Genomic DNA, 18,984 nt, shown 5'->3' with positions numbered 1-18,984 from the left:
TCAGCTACCTGGTGAAAATCATCAAAAACTACCTGTCAGCAAGGACATTCCGGCTCTTAATCAGCGGAGCTAGTTCCAATGCGCACAATATCGTCGCAGGCGTCCCACAGGGCAGTATCCTCGGGCCTCTGCTTTTCAATCTGTTCACCTCCGACATGCCAGAACCTTCAGAAGGCGGCATTCTGTCTCTGTTCGCAGATGACACCTCCAGATGATCAGAGCGCTAGTGGCAACACTCCAACGAGGCCTGGATGCCCTGACAGAGTACCTCACCAGCTGGAAGATCTGTATTAACGCGGCGAAGACCCAGGTCATCATTTTGCCCCACTCTAAATCTCTTAAACATGTTCCGCCTGTGGATTGTAAAATCATCCTCAATGGCACGACTGTGGAATGGGCCAGTGAGGCCGACTACCTTGGCTTGGCCCTTGACAGCAAGCTTATTTTCAGGCAACAGGTTGACAAGACGGTGACGAAGTGTAACGTTTTGTAGAAACTACTGTACCTTTTGATCAACCGTTGGTCGTCATTGTCCCTGATAATCAAAGTTTGCTGTCTACAAGCAAATCATCCTCCCTGTGATCGAATACGACATGCCGGTCTGGTCGGGATAAAAAACCTTACCTGAACGCTTTGGTGAGTGTAAAGGAAAGTTTAGGGTCCGTTGCTTGCAATCGGATCAGGCTCCAATTAGGGTCAAAACTATGAGTAGTCCCGCTTTCAACGGAAATTGAGTAAAATTTTCGTGAGAAGAAGAGAGTGGGCAATACAATTTTACTCAGTCACTGAGTAGGTGAAAGTTAGAGTGTTGAAAATTTCGTATTGACAGCCATAAGGGTAATCACGGGAAAGACAGAGATACAGTCACTGAGTAGGTGAAAGTTAGCGTGAATATTGGCTACGGAACGAACTGTTGTGGTGGAATACAAGTGAACTGTTTGTTTGAGAAGCTGCATATGTAACATTTTTTGCCAAAATGAGATTTTTATATATTCTGAATCCTCGTCCAAAAATACATATTCTGGCAAAAAATACAAAAAAAAACATTTTTTTGTTCAGGAATGTATGAAAAAAAATCGTTTGTTTGAGAAACTTCGTATCGAGCACTGTGACGATTTTCAGGTAGGTGTTTATTCGATGATACCGTTTTGTAAAAGTGGAAAGAATCACTCCGGCTCAGTGGTGTGGCATCGGAGAGCGAAATTTTGAAATCTACATTTTGGATCAATTAGCAGTAAAACAAGTGATTGAAAAATGTTGAGTATTGTGAAAAATAAATGGGAGACTTTTTCAAAATTATCAATCATAAACCTACGGCTTCCAAACAGTATAAATCATTAGTTTTCTGTGCAGTGAGCCGGGAACCGGGTCCATAGGCTCAATAGGTGATTTACCCTATGTCCACGTACTTTGAAGAGCAATTGTGGAGTACTGCTTACATTATTTTCACTGAAAGTGCCCCAGGGTGTTGAGTTTTGCCAAAAACTATTGATCTGTATTGAAGAAAGCGAAAGATTCGGTGCAAATTTGTTAAAAAACAGTTTTTTGTTGTTTTCTCGAAATAGTATAAAATGGACTTATGCAGTTTCTCAAACAAATGATTCAAGTGTTATCTCTAGCTTTTATTCAGTAGGCAGTTAGGCACTGCCCTTTATAGTAGGAGAAAATCGGCGTTGGAAATTGCCTATGCAAAATTCCTAAATTGTCCATGCAAAAAATTCTGAATTTCACTCGTTACTCAATCCAGCTGATATCGTTGCTGATACGCTCACAAACCGATTTATTTTTACATATTAGAAGAAAAAAGAAGAAGAAGATTATCTATCAATCATCGAAAGAAGTTATAGTTTTTTGTGGTACTTAGGTCCTTATGATGTTTATTACAATTGTATGGTCATTGGTCATTTTGGCCAAAGAAGAACCTCGTGCTTCGAATTGGCATTCTTCGAGACGTTTGTTCTTTTAATCACATGTCGTTGTCACGAATCTACGGGTGCTAGACGGTCCCTGCTGAAATGACGGCACTGAGAAGTGAATAATGCAATTTCATTAGCGAGATGATACACATTTTGTATCCGTGTGCCGCTATCCTCATGCGCAATTCTGTTAGATTGGAAATACAAAACTTTGCGTTGAATAACATCAGTTGCCGCATGTCTGAACTAGACTCTAAAGTTTCAACTATCGGGAATAGGGAACTGCACTGCACGACACACTCTGTGAATATGCATCTCTTCTGCGATGATGATGTTGCATACTTCAAGCGTTGAATTCCTTTGCTTCAAAAAGAAACTATTCAGGGCTACGAGTAAAGGGTGGAAGAATCGGTGAAGGTAGGATACTCAGAAGCACTGAACACTTCATCATGCATGTTTCTAATTATTAGGATACCTAGCCGGTTTTTTTGGAACATCATACGAACGAAACGCAATCAAGCTTCACGTGCATCATCATCGTGACACCATCTTGCATTAAAGAACTGGAAGCTCTTCCGGCTGCGCACATAGTCTCGAACAAATAGTACAGAATAGTTACCCTTCTCCTTCCATCCACTATTCCATCTCAGAAACAGCAACAGCGGAAGCCGGATAAATTATGCACTTTGCTTAAAGGCTTAGCATATAATCAAGATAGCGCGTTTTATGCTGCTTTGAATATTCATGACGGGCTTACGCTTCATCGTTTTCCCGGAGCAGCTCGTATCGCCAAGGAAGCAGGGCATAGATTAACGATGCCTCAACCAATTCATGATGCGGTGGCGATTCGTTTCGAGCGGAACAGAAAAATTTCGATGCTATCGCCGATCGAAATAGCACGAACTGAAATTTAAGTAATATTCACAAGGACTCCCATCTATTTGTCGATCGCGCCCGAGGCCTACAAAAGCAAAAGGAATCGACGATACATTCCTTTCAGATATTTTTATTTTTGGCTTTGCCGGGTATGCGAGACGGATTTCCAGTTGGCCTTGTGAGTAAAAGCGTTCAATTGATGATAAATATTCTAAATTTTTTGGAATGCAAATTCAAACAATGGAAAGCAAGACAGCATTCAATAGTTAACTGTTGTAATGCTAATTGTAACACTAAATTGAAAAGCATGTCAAGTTCCACTAGGAACGTTTAGCCACAGAAAAAGAACGGGGAGCGGGGGACGAATCGACGGATCATCAATGAAGCAAAACGCCTCGGAATGTGACGTCTGTCGTCTGAGTCTGTGCTGGGATGCCCGGAATCCAGCGCAGTTCACCCGTCCACGAACCGGTATCGTCACGTACCAAATCAGAAATATTTGCCGTAAAATATCGATGTCATGGCGAATCTATATGCAAAGCATGAAATTTGTTCAACCCGTTCGGCCTTTCCGCCCTCTGGTGGCAGGCAAAACTACGATGGTGGTGCTTGTTGGGTCGGTTTGATGGTCGCCGCGTGTCCGGAGTTTAGATAAGCTAAAAGACGTACAGAAATGGATCTTAAGTTGAGCAAAACGGGGGAACAAATCGTCGAGCAAAAAGGTCTTCACTTTTTTCTCGGTTCATACGGAGATGATGAACTCACAAATGGACGGTTTTATCGGTCTTCATGGGTTTCGGGAGGAATCTTCCAATTGATGAGAATCAAATAACGCACATTGAAGGTGAATTGTTAATCGAATTGAAATTAGAAAAAAAAATGAGAAAGTTTTTAATAGGCGAAGAAAACGATGTTGATAATCAGGTTTCAGAGGAAACTTCAGAATAATTCAATTATCAATGATTTCCAACCACACCTGCACTTTATTACCTTAATTCATGAAGTCTTATGTGTCATCCGGTTAAGCTCGACGAATTGAGAAAATTTTTGTTTATCCGTGTGTTTATGGAAGCCATTGGACAACTTTTCATTCCAATCTCTTAATAGGATAAAGTGCAACATTTCTTGCAAAATACAGTTTCATTCGATGGAGGATGAATTCAAGTACCTTCTATAACTCTTATACAGACTCCATTCGGTTTTCGTACATAAAACATAAATACATAAAACCATTCGAATTTTAAAATTCTGAGACCCCACAGTCGCGTCGTACAACACATTCAAAGAAAGCACGCTTTTCGTTCACGACAACAGGAGGTAATGGTCCCAAACGGTTAAATCCTTAAACGAGTGTTCTAAAATCACGTAAAACAACAAGAATCACTACATCAGTGCAGAAAATCCACATAGAAAAATCTGTTTAAAAAACACGTAAAAAGTGGTGTAAGAGTACCATGGAAAAACAAGAACCACTCGATCTTGGCAAGTTGAAGGTGTTTCCAAAATCAATTAGGATATGTTATATTGAATTTTTCTATTGAAGCCTGTTGTATTTTAAATTTATCCGTACAATATGGGTCACTAACTGGAAACAATGTATACGAATAAAGTCATTTGGAAGCGTTTTATTTTGGTGAAAAGAAAAATAAACAGGTAAGACCGTTACAAATCTTCCGTTACAATCTTCCCCTCGGATATTAGCACTCGCCATTAGCACTGAGATGGCAACCAAAGACATATCCTATCGTGGTGGTATCACATGTTGACTATTTTTGTTTGGTGCCGCGTTACATATCTGGCATTGACGCACTAATTTACGGCATTTGCATGTGATCCAACGGACATCGTGTCTTGGAGCCTTGAATGGTAGTGCAGTCAGGCAGAGGCCTTTTCATCAGTGATAATGATGTGAGTTCTCTTCTTTTCGGCAATACTTTTCTGATGCGTTCCCTGTGACGCTGAGTCGTAGCCACGCTTACATTTAGCTAGCTAGGCATTTATTAAAAAATAAAGTATTCAAGATATTCGTAGGGAATCGACTGCTGGATTCACTGAGTAGAAGTTTTTTCAAAACTAGGAATGGGGTGCCAGTTTTATTTTGTTATGCCTCACTTCGAATAGGAATTATTAAAAAAATACCACACATTATAATGATGGTATATGAACAATCTCATAACGGCTTCATTCTCGATAATTTTTACAAATAGATAGGCAATAGGCGTGATGAAGCTTTAGCTTGCCACCGAAAAGTGAATCCTATACCTGACCTTGATTAGAACTTAATAGATAATCGCCGTAATTAATCTATTAATCTATTAATCTATCTTTATCTTTATTTATTTATTTATATTTATATTTATTTATTTATTTATTTATTTATTTTTTTTTTTTATATATATAAAACTCAATGTTTGTATGTTTGTATGTATGTTTGTATGTATGTTCCAGCATAACTTCTGAACCCATTTACCGATTTTAACCAAATTTGGAACACACATTCTTTATCTTAAGGAGACGACGATAGGGGGGTTAGGCATGCCCTTTGGAAAAGGGGGAGGGTGTGGGGGGAGGGGTATTGCTTAGTTATCGGTCAACTCAGTGTAAATTCTGAACCCCTTGGCCGATTTCAACCAAATTTGAAACACAAATTCTTTAACTTACAGAGGGAACGATAGGGGGGTTAAGCATGCTCTTTGGAAAAGGGGGAGGGTGTGGGGGGAGGGGTATTGCTTAGATATCGATCAACTCAGTGTAAATTCTGAATCCCTTGGCCGATTTCAACCAAATTTAGAACACAAATTCGTTATCTTAAGGAGAAGACCATAGGGGAGTTGAGCATGCTCTTTGGAAAAGGGGGAGGGTATGGGGGGAGGGGTATTGCTTAATTATCGATCAACTCAGTGTAAATTCTGAACCTCTTGGCCGATTTCAACCAAATTTGGAACACAAATTCTTTATCTTACAGAGGAGACGATAGGGGGGTTAAGCATGCTCTTTGGAAAAGGGGGAGGGTGTGGGGGGAGGTGTATTGCTAAATTATCGATCAACGCAGTGTAAATTTGGAACCCCTTGGCCGATTTCGACCAAATTTGGAACACAAATTCTTTAACTTAAGGAGACGACGATAGGAGGTTAAGCATGCTCTTTGGAAAAGAGGGAGGGTGTGGGCAGAGCTGGCATTTCCTCACACACTGTGCACAATGAGGAGATTTTAATACACACCACACAGAGTAACGCTGGACCCCATCGTGTAACAAAGCCAACACGATGAGTGAGAACGAAGACGAAGAGTGAGAGAATTATTCTGGTGAGAGTTGGGCCAACACAAAGTTGTGCCACTTGGTGCAATATTCTTATGATATTGTTTTCCATGATGCTCGCAGAAATACTTTGGACCAAAGACATATTTCGGCGGGGTTTCAATGAAGTTTGGCGCTCCATGCTAAAAAGTATAACATTGACAAATAAGGGTTTCATAAAGAAGAAGAAGTCAAAATATGATATTTGAAAGGAATGGCACGGGAAAGCAAACGGTGAAATTTTGAAAACGCTTCTCAATAATTCTAGAAGCAATTTAGATAAAAGCGGTTTGGGGTCGTTCACCTAAGGTGACGTTCAAATTATAAGGGTGAATTAATATTTCGACGGCAAACACACAAAAACCCTCAAAGCAGGAGTATTTTGGGCATAATGCATCAAGAAAAAATATAACACTGAAATCAAATAATGGAACTTTATATAAGTTCCATGTTTTCTGTTTTCGTTTAGATTTCATTACCTGAGATTACCTAACGGAAATTGTAACACATTTCAACATGAGTGGCGTACTAATGTTGGTAATACAAAGGCTTCTGAATAGTTTTGCCAATAGACGTCCCAAAAGCAAGCAAAAACCAAAACATCTTATTACGCATAAAAAGTATCAACAACTACGTTAAACTTTAGCAATGTATACTTTCATTCTGTTCGATTCACCGTTATATCGAAACTCATTGAGGAACACGGTGTGTTTATTTCATCATTTATCCTCAACTCTTCGTGTCTGACAAATGCATTCGCTGCAGAGTAAAAACACAAAGAGGCCTCACTGCGTTGAGGAAGAGAAAAAATGAGCGAAATTCGAAACACACTCTCTCCGGTCTTTTTGAGGAGTGCGAAAGACACGCACATTTCGACTACTCTGAGGAGTATGCCAGCCCTGGGTGTGGGGGAGGGGTATTGCTTAGTTATCGACCAACTCAGAGTAAATTCTGAACCCCTTGACCGATTTCAAACAAATTCGGAACACGAATTCTTTATCATAAGAAGACGACGATAGGAGGTTAGGGATGTTCTTTACCAGTGTTGGTAAAATCACTCATAAATCTCAATCAACGAGCGCTCCCGTGCGAACGAAATCGTCTGCGATTTTAAAGGAATGCATCACGCATGAATTTTTCATGCTAAAACGCATCATTTCACTCATTTGCCAAAAAATCATTTTGGTTTAAAAACCCATTTGAAATCACTTTGGGGACAATTTATTGCTTATACATAAAAGAGTGTCTAATATTTTATGCGACAAACGTCAATTTACTGTTTTTAACGAAGGAGAACAAAAGAAACCCTACGATGATTCAAATGGATGATTCAACTCATCCATGAGTTTTTAGGTGCTGAGATGGGTGCGTTTCAACTCACGCTTGATTTGAATCATCTATGAGTTTTGAGATTTTGAGTTTTTACCAACACTGCTCTTTACAAAAGAGGGAGGGTATGGGGGGAGGAGTATTGTTTAGCAAAGTCCTGAGCCTCATCAGGGCTGGCATACTCCTCAGAGTAGTCGAAATGTGGGTGTCTTTCGCACTCCTCAAAAAGACCGGAGAGAGTGTGTTTCGAATTTCGCTCATTTTTTCTCTTCCTCAACGCAGTGAGGCCTTTTTGTGTTTTTACTCTGTAGCGAATGCATTTGTCAGACACGGAGAGTTGAGGATAAATGATGAAATAAACACACCGTGTTCCTCAATGAGTTTCGATATAACGGTGAATCGAACAGAATGAAAGTATACATTGTTAAAGTTTAACGTAGTTGTTGATACTTTTTATGCGTAATACGATGTTTTGGTTTTTGCTTGCTTTTGGGACGTCTATTGGCAAAACTATTCAGAAGCCTTTGTATTACCAACATTAGTACGCCACTCATGTTGAAATGTGTTACAATTTCCGTTAGGTAATCTCAGGTAATGAAATCGAAACGAAAACAGAAAACATGGAACTTATATAAAGTTCCATTATTTGATTTCAGTGTTATATTTTTTCTTGATGCATTATGCCCAAAATACTCCTGCTTTGAGGGTTTTTGTGTGTTTGCCGTCGAAATATTGATTCACCCTTATAATTTGAACGTCACCTTAGGTGAACGACCCCAAACCGCTTTTATCTAAATTGCTTCTAGAATTATTGAGAAGCGTTTTCAAAATTTCACCGTTTGCTTTCCCGTGCCATTCCTTTCAAATATCATATTTTGACTTCTTCTTCTTTATGCAACTCTTATTTGTCAATGTTATACTTTTTAGCATGGAGCGCCAAACTTCATTGAAACCCCGCCGAAATATGTCTGTGCTCCAAAGTATTTCTGCGAGCATCATGGAAAACAATATCATAAGAATATTGCACCAAGTGGCACAACTTTGTGTTGGCCCAACTCTCACCAGAATAATTCTCTCACTCTTCGTCTTCGTCCTCACTCATCGTGTTGGCTTTGTTACACGATGAGAACCAGCGTTACTCTCTGTGGTGAATATTAAAATCTCCTCATTGTGTACAGTGTGTGAGGAAATGCCAGCTCTGAGCCTCATGACCGATTTGAACCAAATTTGTATCAAATATTGTCTAATAATAAGGAAGCGATTTTAGTGGATGTGGTTAAGTCATTTTAAAAGGGAGAGGGTGTGGGAGAGGGGTATTGTTTAGTTATCGATCAATTCAGCATGACTTCTGAACCCATTTATCGATGTCCACCAGATTTGGAACCTATATTATCTGTCTAAGGAAGACTATATCAGACTGGGTAGGAGTGGCATAGCTAATTTAGAGAGAGGGTATATTCATTAAACGAACAGTTTAGTATACCTTTTTATCGCATAGGTCATTTAAAACCAATCACGTAAACACGTAATCTCCACCCAAAGGAAACTATTATAGAGAGGCTGGAAGGGACTTTTGGAATGGGAGGGAGGGGGGTATTGGGATTGGGTTGTTTAGAAAACGACTTAATTTAAAATCCCTTTATTTAGTACATCCGAGGTTCTTTGACATTGTACAATGCTCCGAAAACAAATTGCCCGAATTCCTTAAAAATAGCAATCCCTGAATGAAGCAGGCCATTAACATAACACTATTTGGCCTAAGGCCATTCGACATAGGACATTTGTGATAATTATGAACAGCATCAAAAAAATCTTGCATAGAAAGCAAGCATTTGCTGGGTATAAAACAATGGTAATTGTTGTTCATGTAATCATCTGTGTTTCCTCCTGAATGGTGCATGTGATTGCTTCTTTAAAAGTAGGCATTTGCCCGGAATAAGGCAATGGTGTGTGTGATCCCTTCTTTAAAATATGCGTTGCCTGGAATATGGCATCGATGGATGTTTTTCCTTCTTTAGAAATAGACGTTTGCCCGGAAAAAGACCTTTCAAACCCACGATCCCTTCTTCAAAATCAGTCAATGTTTCCAAAAGCCTTCTTTTAATCAAATGATAAAGTATGAATAAGTAAACACAATTACCCTGTTGACCAATTGGTTTTTATAATTTTCCGATTGTAAAAGAAAACTGCAAACCAAACTGGCAATTCCGAGCAAGGCCGGGTACATAAAGCTAGTCAACGATAAAACTAATTGTTAGAACAGTTTAAAGCTATAGGCAACCTTGACAAAAAAATATAATGGAACAAACAAAGTTCTTTAGCAGTTTCCACTTTTACATGATACAACTTACATTGAGTTTGTAGTGTCGACACAGCTTAAAAACAATGCACTATGGTCCAGGACTCAGATTTACGCGGAAAGATGAATTTTACGCCAAAACTATATTTTTTAGAAAAAAATCTTGTTCTACAAAATTGTTCGAAATAGTAAGGCCATTATTATGGTTCTACCAAAAAATAGGGTGGCCCATCATATAAAAAAAATAGAAAATATTTGTTTTATTTCTCAGAATATTGACATGTTATGTTCTACAAAGTTGTAGCGCAGCTTATTCCAATCAATTTTGCTAAAAAACTTTTTCTGTAGCTCTTGAGTTGGTTGATTTAGAGCAATTTTACCTAATTGGATTAGGGTGTACCTTAAAAAAACAGTATTTTTGATCTACTTTTTTTGTTGTAGATTTTTCGAAAAAGTCGTGTTCAGGTGACTTTTAGAGCTCAAAAAAATGCAACTTTTGATGGGTAAACATGCTCAATATCTTTTTCCGATCAAAAGTTATAATCGTTTTTCCGTCAAAATTACATATCTCCGGTTAGGGCAGACCAAAAAAATATATTTACACGGCATTTGAAAGAGAAAATAATATTCTTTATTATGACAAAAAATTGGAGATATGTTATTTTTTTATCTCAAGTTTAACCAATTTTACTAAAATCATGTTTTTCAAATAAATTGTTATAACTCGACAACGTAAGAAGATACAGACGATATTCTTATAGCAAAACACGCCTTTCAAAAAGCCCCAAAAGTCTTCAGAAGGTGACATCCGTGAAAAAAATAAAAAATGGAATGAGCAGATCATAAATATTGTTTTTTAAGGGACACCCTAACCCTGGTAAGTAAAATTACTCTAAACAAGTGAGCTTGAGAGCTACATAAAAAGTTTATACAGCAAAGTTGATTGGAAAAAGCTGCGCTACAACTTTGTACAACATTTTATGTCAATATTCCGCAAAATAAAAAAAATAAAAATTTTACATTTTTATAAAATGGCCCACCCTATTTTTCGGTAACTCTATAATAATGGCCCAAGTATCCAGAACAACTTTGTAGAACAAACTTTGTTTCTTAAAAGTATGCTTCAGACCGAAAATGCATCTTTTCTTGTAAATCTTGCAATACGATGATAATGATAAAACTTATAAAAAGTGTTAAAGCTGTAGATTTTTTAGTTTTCATTTCTCACGAATGTCATGTTCTAAAGACTTTTAGGGCTTTTCAAAACGCGTGTTTTGCCATAAGAATATCGTTTGTATCTTCTTCCGTTGTCGAGTTATAATAATTTATTTAAAAAAAACATGATTTTAGTAAAATTGATAATAAAAAAATAACATATCTCCAATTTTTTGTCATAATAAAGAATATTAATTTCTCTTTCAAATTCCGTGTAAATATATTTTTTTTGGTCTGCCCTAACCGGAGATATCATTTTATGAAAAAAAAATATAATGTTGACAGAAAAACGATTATAACTTTGGATCGGAAAAAGATATGGGGCATATTTACCCATCAAAAGTTTAATTTTTTGGAGCTCTAAAGGTCACCTGAACTCGACTTTTTCGAGAAATCTAAAACAAAAAAAGTAGATAAAAAATACTGTTTTTTTGAGGTACACCCCAATCCAATTAGGTAAAATTGCTCTAAATCAGCCAACTCAAGAGCTACAGAAAAAAAATTTTTAGCGAAATTGATTGGAATAAGCTACGCTACAACTTTGTAGAACATAACATGTCAATATTCCGAGAAATAAAAAAAATATTTTCAAATTTTTTTTTAATGAAGGGCCACCCTATTTTTCGGTAGAACCATAATGATGGCCTAACTATTTCAAACAATTTTGTAGAACAACAGTTTTTTCTAAAAAATATAGTTTTGGAGTAAAATGCATCTTTCCGCGTAAATCTGTATCCTGGACCATAGTGCAATGACTTAGGTAAACAAAGTGATTTGACGAACGCATAATCTACACTCAGAGCAAACAAAGTCAATTAATTTTCATTCTGCATAAATAAAAGTTAAAAAATAGAACACTAATACGCAATATTTTTTATATTTTTTTAATGTGGTCACAAAAAGCTAACACATTAATGCTTCTAAGGCAAAAAAGAAGATATTGCATTTCAAACATTGCATTAAATATTTTGAGAGGCAACAAAATAAAATTAGGATAATTTTGAGGATTTTCAAAACATTCTTTAACAAATCCGAGGAGTTTTTTTTATGTTTTTCATTTTAATATTTATGTTTTATTACCCCCCCCCCCCTTTGCCATTCGGAGACCAAAAAAACAAAATGTTAATTAAATATTTGTAACAGCCTTATTGAGGTTTTCATCCCTGGGTTGATTCACCTCAGCTTTGCAAATTTTAAAAACATAATGAAATTTCCAAAGGAAATCCGGAAGAAATTTCCGAATAAATTTCCAAAACATTTTGGAAGGAATTTCAAAAAATAAATAATTCTAAACATTTTTCGTAGATATTTTTAAGCACCTGGGATTTTCACTTCAGCAATGTTGGAAGAATGTCAGAAATTTGTTTAGAGTACCTGTGAAAATTCCTTCAAAAATTCGTTCACAAATTCCTCAGGAATTTCCTAAAATTTTGTTCTAAAACTTTGGAAGGAATTCCTGGGAGAATATCTGAAAGTACCTTAAAGGAATTGCCGAAAGAATTTTTGCAAGAATGTCTGGAGGACCTAAAATTTTCCTAAAGAAATTTCCAAAGGACTTCGTTATGGAAATTTTAAACATACTTTTGAGGAAAATTTTGAAGGAATTCCTGGAATCACTGGATTTATTTCCGGAACATGAGAAAAATTATTTAAGTTCACAAAACTACGTATTCTTATGGGAATTTGGTTTCTTTGTTCTGTAAAGCTGGTTTTCGGTTTATAACTTTGAGAAAGAGGTTTGAATTATGTAGAAGAAATCGTACAAGATCTAAGTAAGTTGTTGAATCTTATTTTACACGTTCATTTGTTGTGAAAAACGGGATTTATTTCACAAAAGTACGTATTTTCAAAGAAATTTGGCTTCTCTGGTCTGAAAAAGTTCAATTTTGGCTTCTCACTTTGAGAATTAGGTTTGAATATCGTAGAATGGGCCTTGTTGGATTTTATTTGGCACCTACATTTGTTGCTAAAAACGGAAATCAATTCACAAAAGTATCTCTTAGACTAGGTGTTCCGTGTTTTCTTAACACTATCATTTTTATTTGCTATGTTACAGTTTTAGTTATTATTAATACATTTAAATTGCCTCTGGCAGTTAGAATTTTTCCTCTGGTTGAATTGAACCATGTAGGAATAACAAAGTTTTCAACTTAAACTAAACTTAACCTAATTTATACTAAGGGTACAAGGAGTTATTTTGTTGGACATTTGTTGTCAATATTAAAAATTCTATGAAGTTCATTGGTACTATACCACGGAGGCAACTTCAGAATCATTTTCAAAATTTTATTTTGAATCCTCTGAAGTGCCTTCTTTCTGGTATTGTAGCAACTAGTCCATATTGGCACAGCATACAACATGGCAGGGCTAAAAAATTGTTTGTAAATCAAAAGTTTGTTCTTAAGACAAAGTTTTGATTTTCTGTTTATAAGTGGATATAGACACTTAATATATATTACATTTGGCTTGAAGGCCTTCAATGTTATTATTAAAAGTTAATTTTTGATCCAGCAGAAGTCCTAAATATTTAGCTTCGCTAGACTAATTAATTGGAACCCTATTCATAGTCTTCTAGAAAGTTTCAAATAAGAAGCTCTCGGCTTATGTGGGAAAATTATAAACTGAGTTTTGGAAGCATTCGGGGAAATTTTTCATTTTCGCAAGTAAGTGGACAAAATATCCAATTTTTTTGCAATCTACTACAAATGACACGAAGTTTTGGAAGCATTCGGGGAAATTTTTCATTTTCGCAAGTAAGTGGACAAAATATCCAATTTTTTTGCAATCTACTACAAATGACACGAAGTTTTGGAAGCATTCGGGGAAATTTTTCATTTTCGCAAGTAAGTGGACAAAATATCCAATTTTTTTGCAATCTACTACAAATGACACGAAGGCTTCGCAATTTGGCTGAAAGGCCCGTGTCATCTGCAAACAAAGATTTTGGACACCCTGGTGGTAAATCAGGTATGTAAGTCAGAAGTAAAAATGTTATACAATATGGTCCCCAGTATGCTGCTTTGGGGAACACCAGCTCTTACAGGTAAACTATCAGATTTAGAATTCTGATAGATTACCTGTAGTGAGCGATCTTATAAATAATTTTGGATCAGTTTAATAATGTACAGAGGAAAATTAAAGTTCATCAACTTTACAGTCAAAGCTTCATGCCAAACACTGTCAAATGCTCTCTCCATATCAAGAAAAGCAACTCCAGTCGAATATTCTTCAGATTTGTTAAGCCGAATTAAATTCGTAACTCTTAATAACTGATGGATGGTTGAACGCCCATGGCGAAAACCAAATTGCTCATCAGCAAAAATAGAATTGTCATTAATATGAACCATCATTCTATTTAAAATAATCTTTTCAAACAGTTTGCTTATTGAAGAGAGCAAACTGATTGGGCGATAACTAGAAGCCTCAGTTGGATTTTTGTTCGGCTTCAAAATTGGAACAACTTTGGCGTTTTTCCATTTATCTGGAAAGTACGCCAATTGAAAACATTTGTTAAATTAATTAATCAAAAAGGATAAAGAGCTCTCAGGAAGTTTTTTGATAAATATGTAGAAAATACCATCATCACCCGGGGCTTTCATAATTTTTCAATTTTCTAGCAATAGATCTCACTTCATCCAAATTACTTCCCAACGAAGGGTCAAAAACATTCTCTTGATTGAGAATGTCTTCGAGACTCCGTGTAACCTGATCCTCAATTGGACTAGTGAAACCTAGATTAAAATTATGGACACTCTCGAACTGCTGAGCAAGTTTTTGAGCCTTTTCGCCATTTGTTAATAAAATTTTATTTCCCTCTCCAAGCGCTGGAATTGGTTTTTGAGGTTTTTTTAAAAGAATTTTCGTTAATTTCCAAAAGGGTTTCGAACTGGGATTCAACTTCGAGACATTATTCTCAAAGTTGATATTTCTCAGAATAGCGAAACGTTTTTTAATTTCATTTCGGGATCGCGATTAATCATTTCGAGATCGCGAGTTCTTTGGTATTGCCTTCGCCTCACATTTTTAAGACAGATCAGCAGCTGAAGATCGTCGTCAATAATAATGGAATTGAATTTAATTTCACATTTAGGAATTGCAATGCCTCTGGCTTCGACAATTAAATTGGTCAAAGATACGAGAGCTTTGTCAATATCACTTTTGGTATCGAGAGGAATGTCAACATCAAAATTCCTATCGATATACGTTTCATATAAATCCCAATCAGCTCTATGATAATTAAAAATAGAGCTGATTGGATTGTTAATGACTTCCTGTGAGATTTCAAGCGTCACAGGAAGGTGATCAGAATAAAAGTCAGCATGAGTTACCAATTGGTCAAACAGCTGACTTGGATCCGTTAAAACTAAATCAACTGTAGAAGGATTTCGACTGGAAGAAAAACAAGTTGGTCCATTGGGATACTGAATAGTATAATATCCCGCAGAACAATCTTCAAATAAAATTTTACCATTATAATTCAGAAATTTCAATTTTAATCTCATCCAGTGATTTGTCATCACTGGGGAGACCTTTAAAGACGACTTCGAACAATCGCTCAGTTTTGTCGTCGTTTTGCGATCGTCAAAGGATCCCGGCAAAACGCGGCAGTCACCCTTCCTGGCAATCTGAAATGAAACCTTGGTCCCCTGAAGGTTACTCAAAATCTCATTCCGAAAGCCAGAAAACTCGGCAACAGATACCACAATTGGCGGAATCCTTTGCTTTTTCGCATGGATCGAATCACCTGGGCTAGAGGTAGATTCGATTTGCTCAATTTCATCATTAATCAAATCAAACTGATTGCTCAGTTCGATAGGAGAATTATTTCCGATATTTGAGTTAGAAGGAATATCTAAAGTCTCCAGCTTTCTTCTATTTTTTCCGCGCTTTGGCAGGGCGGTCTTGAAACCTTGTTTCTTGGAAGGAAGTGGAGAATTCAGAGACTCCCCCTTCCTTTTGTTTTTATTAATACTCATTGCTGAGCGTGGAGACGTGACCTTCTACACAGTTAAAAATTCTGAAAATTACACGCCATGGAAATATTTAAACGTTCATTTTTATGGTCAATAGCCCCTAATTTTACATCCAACTTTTTATTGTATGCAATATTGAGTACAAGCTCCATAGTAACGACGACCTGTAATTTTAAAAAGTGATGGAGAAATGAGTCGAATCGAACGGAGCCTTTTTGTTACATCATATATGCTGTAACATTTTTATACTGTGTAATAGGTTTTTTTCCCAGAACGGTGTCCCTGCAAGATTACCACCGCTTGTCGGAATTTTACTTCCACAAACGGGTCCAACGTAAAACGAAGGCACGGGTCCTTGCAAAGATCGTAACGGGATCAGTGGGTACAAATAGCGCTGAGAGGCACTGTTGAAATTAAAATAGCTTCGAGTAGTATTAAAAACTTCCTTCAGCAATGAGAGGAAATAGAACCGCACAGCACGAAAGCACGATGCGGTCTATCTGATGCTAGCTTTAGTTTTGCCTTAGGGCGAGTATCTCAGATGTTTGCCCTATACAGCAACAGTTCGCTAACTGGGCGCGTTTAAACTGGACTGTTTTTTAACTGGGCGTTCGCTAACTGGGCCAAATCACAGTTAAAAAGCAGTTATCCGTCAAAAAACAACAACAAAGACTCGGTGACTAGGGGATTCTGAATGGTATATTCTTTAAGCTTCATGTAAAACACGATCACAACAATGCATCGCGAATTCCCTCGTCAGCCCAGTTAAAAAGCGGCGTTCGTTAACTGGGCTGGTGTTTTAGCCCAGTTAGCGAACGGTTGCTGTATTTCGTCTTTGCTGCGAAACATTCCGTTTGGGCAGTGGACGTATTTCAGCTGGAATTACTTTGGCAGACTTATGCAGATTCTGAGCTCGCATTTGCAGATCTTCCTTACCAGTACCCACAGGAAGTGGATCGAGTGCTGCTGTTGACTGAGTTGTGGTGTAGTGTAACTTGTGGACGGGTCGCATTCCCCCTCCCGAATGATCTCCAATGATGTAACCTGAATCCGAAACAAGAATGATCTTTTGGGGGGGGTCCCATTCAACAGCTGAGATTTTTGCCAGTTCTGCTTGAAAATTAGAGCAAATGCTACATAGTTCCCGAATACACTCATAGCGTATACAGCCGTCGTCAATTTTCCCCGTTCAGCAGAACTGACTTTGCCAACAGCTTTTTTATCGGTACTAGCAATGACTTTCGGTGGACATTTCGGAATAGTTGACATACAAGTTTCATCCATGTTGTACTGGCGGTTAGGAGGACATTTATGCTGCTGTTTCAGTTCGGACAGATTGGGGAAAAATGTCTTGATCTGTTGCTTGTTAAAACCCATGATCCGGGCGAGACTGGTTTGTTGGGGCGTTCGCAAAAAAAACGGTGCATCTTTATGAATACCGTCGCCCTATCTCTTCCTGCCGAAGCCTGATCGAACTTGTGAGGATTGTTATTTTCTTCTGCGAGCTGAAACGCAAGGCTTCGTAAATCATAAAAAACATACCTTAGAATGCCTTGTCGTGGTCCTTGCAGTTGTTGGAAAGTTCTTCAGACTATTCGGTTGTAAACATTGTAGTGAAACGTCCAGTGTGTTGGTTGCTATATCCCTGAAGATATTAATTTATCACTATCATATCATTTCATTTAGTAATTGATATTACTTACATACAAGTTTCAACTTTTTCCTCCACGCTTCTTTCCTTTTTACGAAATCCAGCGCAACCTGCCGTTTTGAAATGCTATCCCGGATTCAATTTGATATACGTTATACGAAGAGTTGGCCTTAGTCTTTAAACTTAGATTAACGAATAATAGTATATGGTCCGTGGTCCGCCGTGCGGCGTACCTTAATCTTGCAGATACCACATGACCACTGAACGGATGCCATTTCCGGATGCTGCTTCTTATCCTATTAATGAGCTGTTTCGTTTCTTTGGCCTTCAAATCATCTCTGTATACAACAAAGCTCATTTGACCAAAAATATTTTAACAGTTTCCGAAACATTTTCACGTTTAAAATTGTTCTCTGTGCACATTTCCCACAATTTTGTTCCGCTTGAAAAATGTACAGTGCGCGCCGCAGTAGTTCCTGTTTTGACGGCATGTTGTAAATAACTAAACATTTTGGAGTGAAAATGTGTGTGCGACAATTTCTGAATATTCTAAGGATTCTAAGGAAATATTTCTCTGAAAGCATTAATGTTCTCACAGAAAAGTATTGAAGTATTAAAATTCACATTTTTTAGTGACTATTCGTTCATTAATTTCGTTTCACTGAATCATACGTCGCCTTGAAATTAATAAACAGATGATGTGTCTGCAAGTTGTACTACCAGAATTTATCAAGGGTTTGTCTCAGGGTAAACATTTGATCCGTCGTTGACCACCCCTCACAAAAACCTGATTGGTGTTCGGCGACGAAGGACTTTTCAAACGGTCTTAATCTGTTGAGCAAAATACAGGACAAAAATTTGTTCGCCGAATTAAGGAGGGTTATTTTATTTCCCTATTTGCCTTTTTTCAATTTTATCACAAATTCTCGTTTTCCAAAAAATAACAACTGAAGCAATTTATATTATTTAATATATCTATCAATTTATTCATATAGAATTAAGTTTAGGTATTTTTTTGTCATGATCTAACAAAAGGAAAAAGGCGGCAAAACATAACATCTTATCTCTGAAGAAAACCAACAGAATCGCATTAAAATGCAGTACGGCAATCAGTGCAGTATTACATATGTGGCATTCATACTAGATTGCAATAGATGTCTGATTTGAATATAAATAGAAGTAGAAGACTGGAAGCTTTGTAGGTATCCACATCTAATTTTCAAAATCATTTTTATACGTGCTTTTATTCACCGCAAGCACAAATATTCAATTAATGAACCTAAATATTGAACTTCGATCTAATATGGTTTGAATTAGTCGTCGAACTAACCTTAGTGACGATAAAGTTATTCTGGGGACGACACTTATTCCCTTGTCACAGCTCCTTCCAGGCCTCTTCTCGCAAACTACTATCCACTATTCCGAT

This window comes from Armigeres subalbatus, chromosome 2, assembly GCF_024139115.2.
Source record: "Armigeres subalbatus isolate Guangzhou_Male chromosome 2, GZ_Asu_2, whole genome shotgun sequence".
Classification (NCBI taxonomy): domain Eukaryota; kingdom Metazoa; phylum Arthropoda; class Insecta; order Diptera; family Culicidae; genus Armigeres; species Armigeres subalbatus.
The sequence above is the reverse complement of the archived record's forward strand: the minus strand, read 5'-3'. Positions refer to the sequence as shown.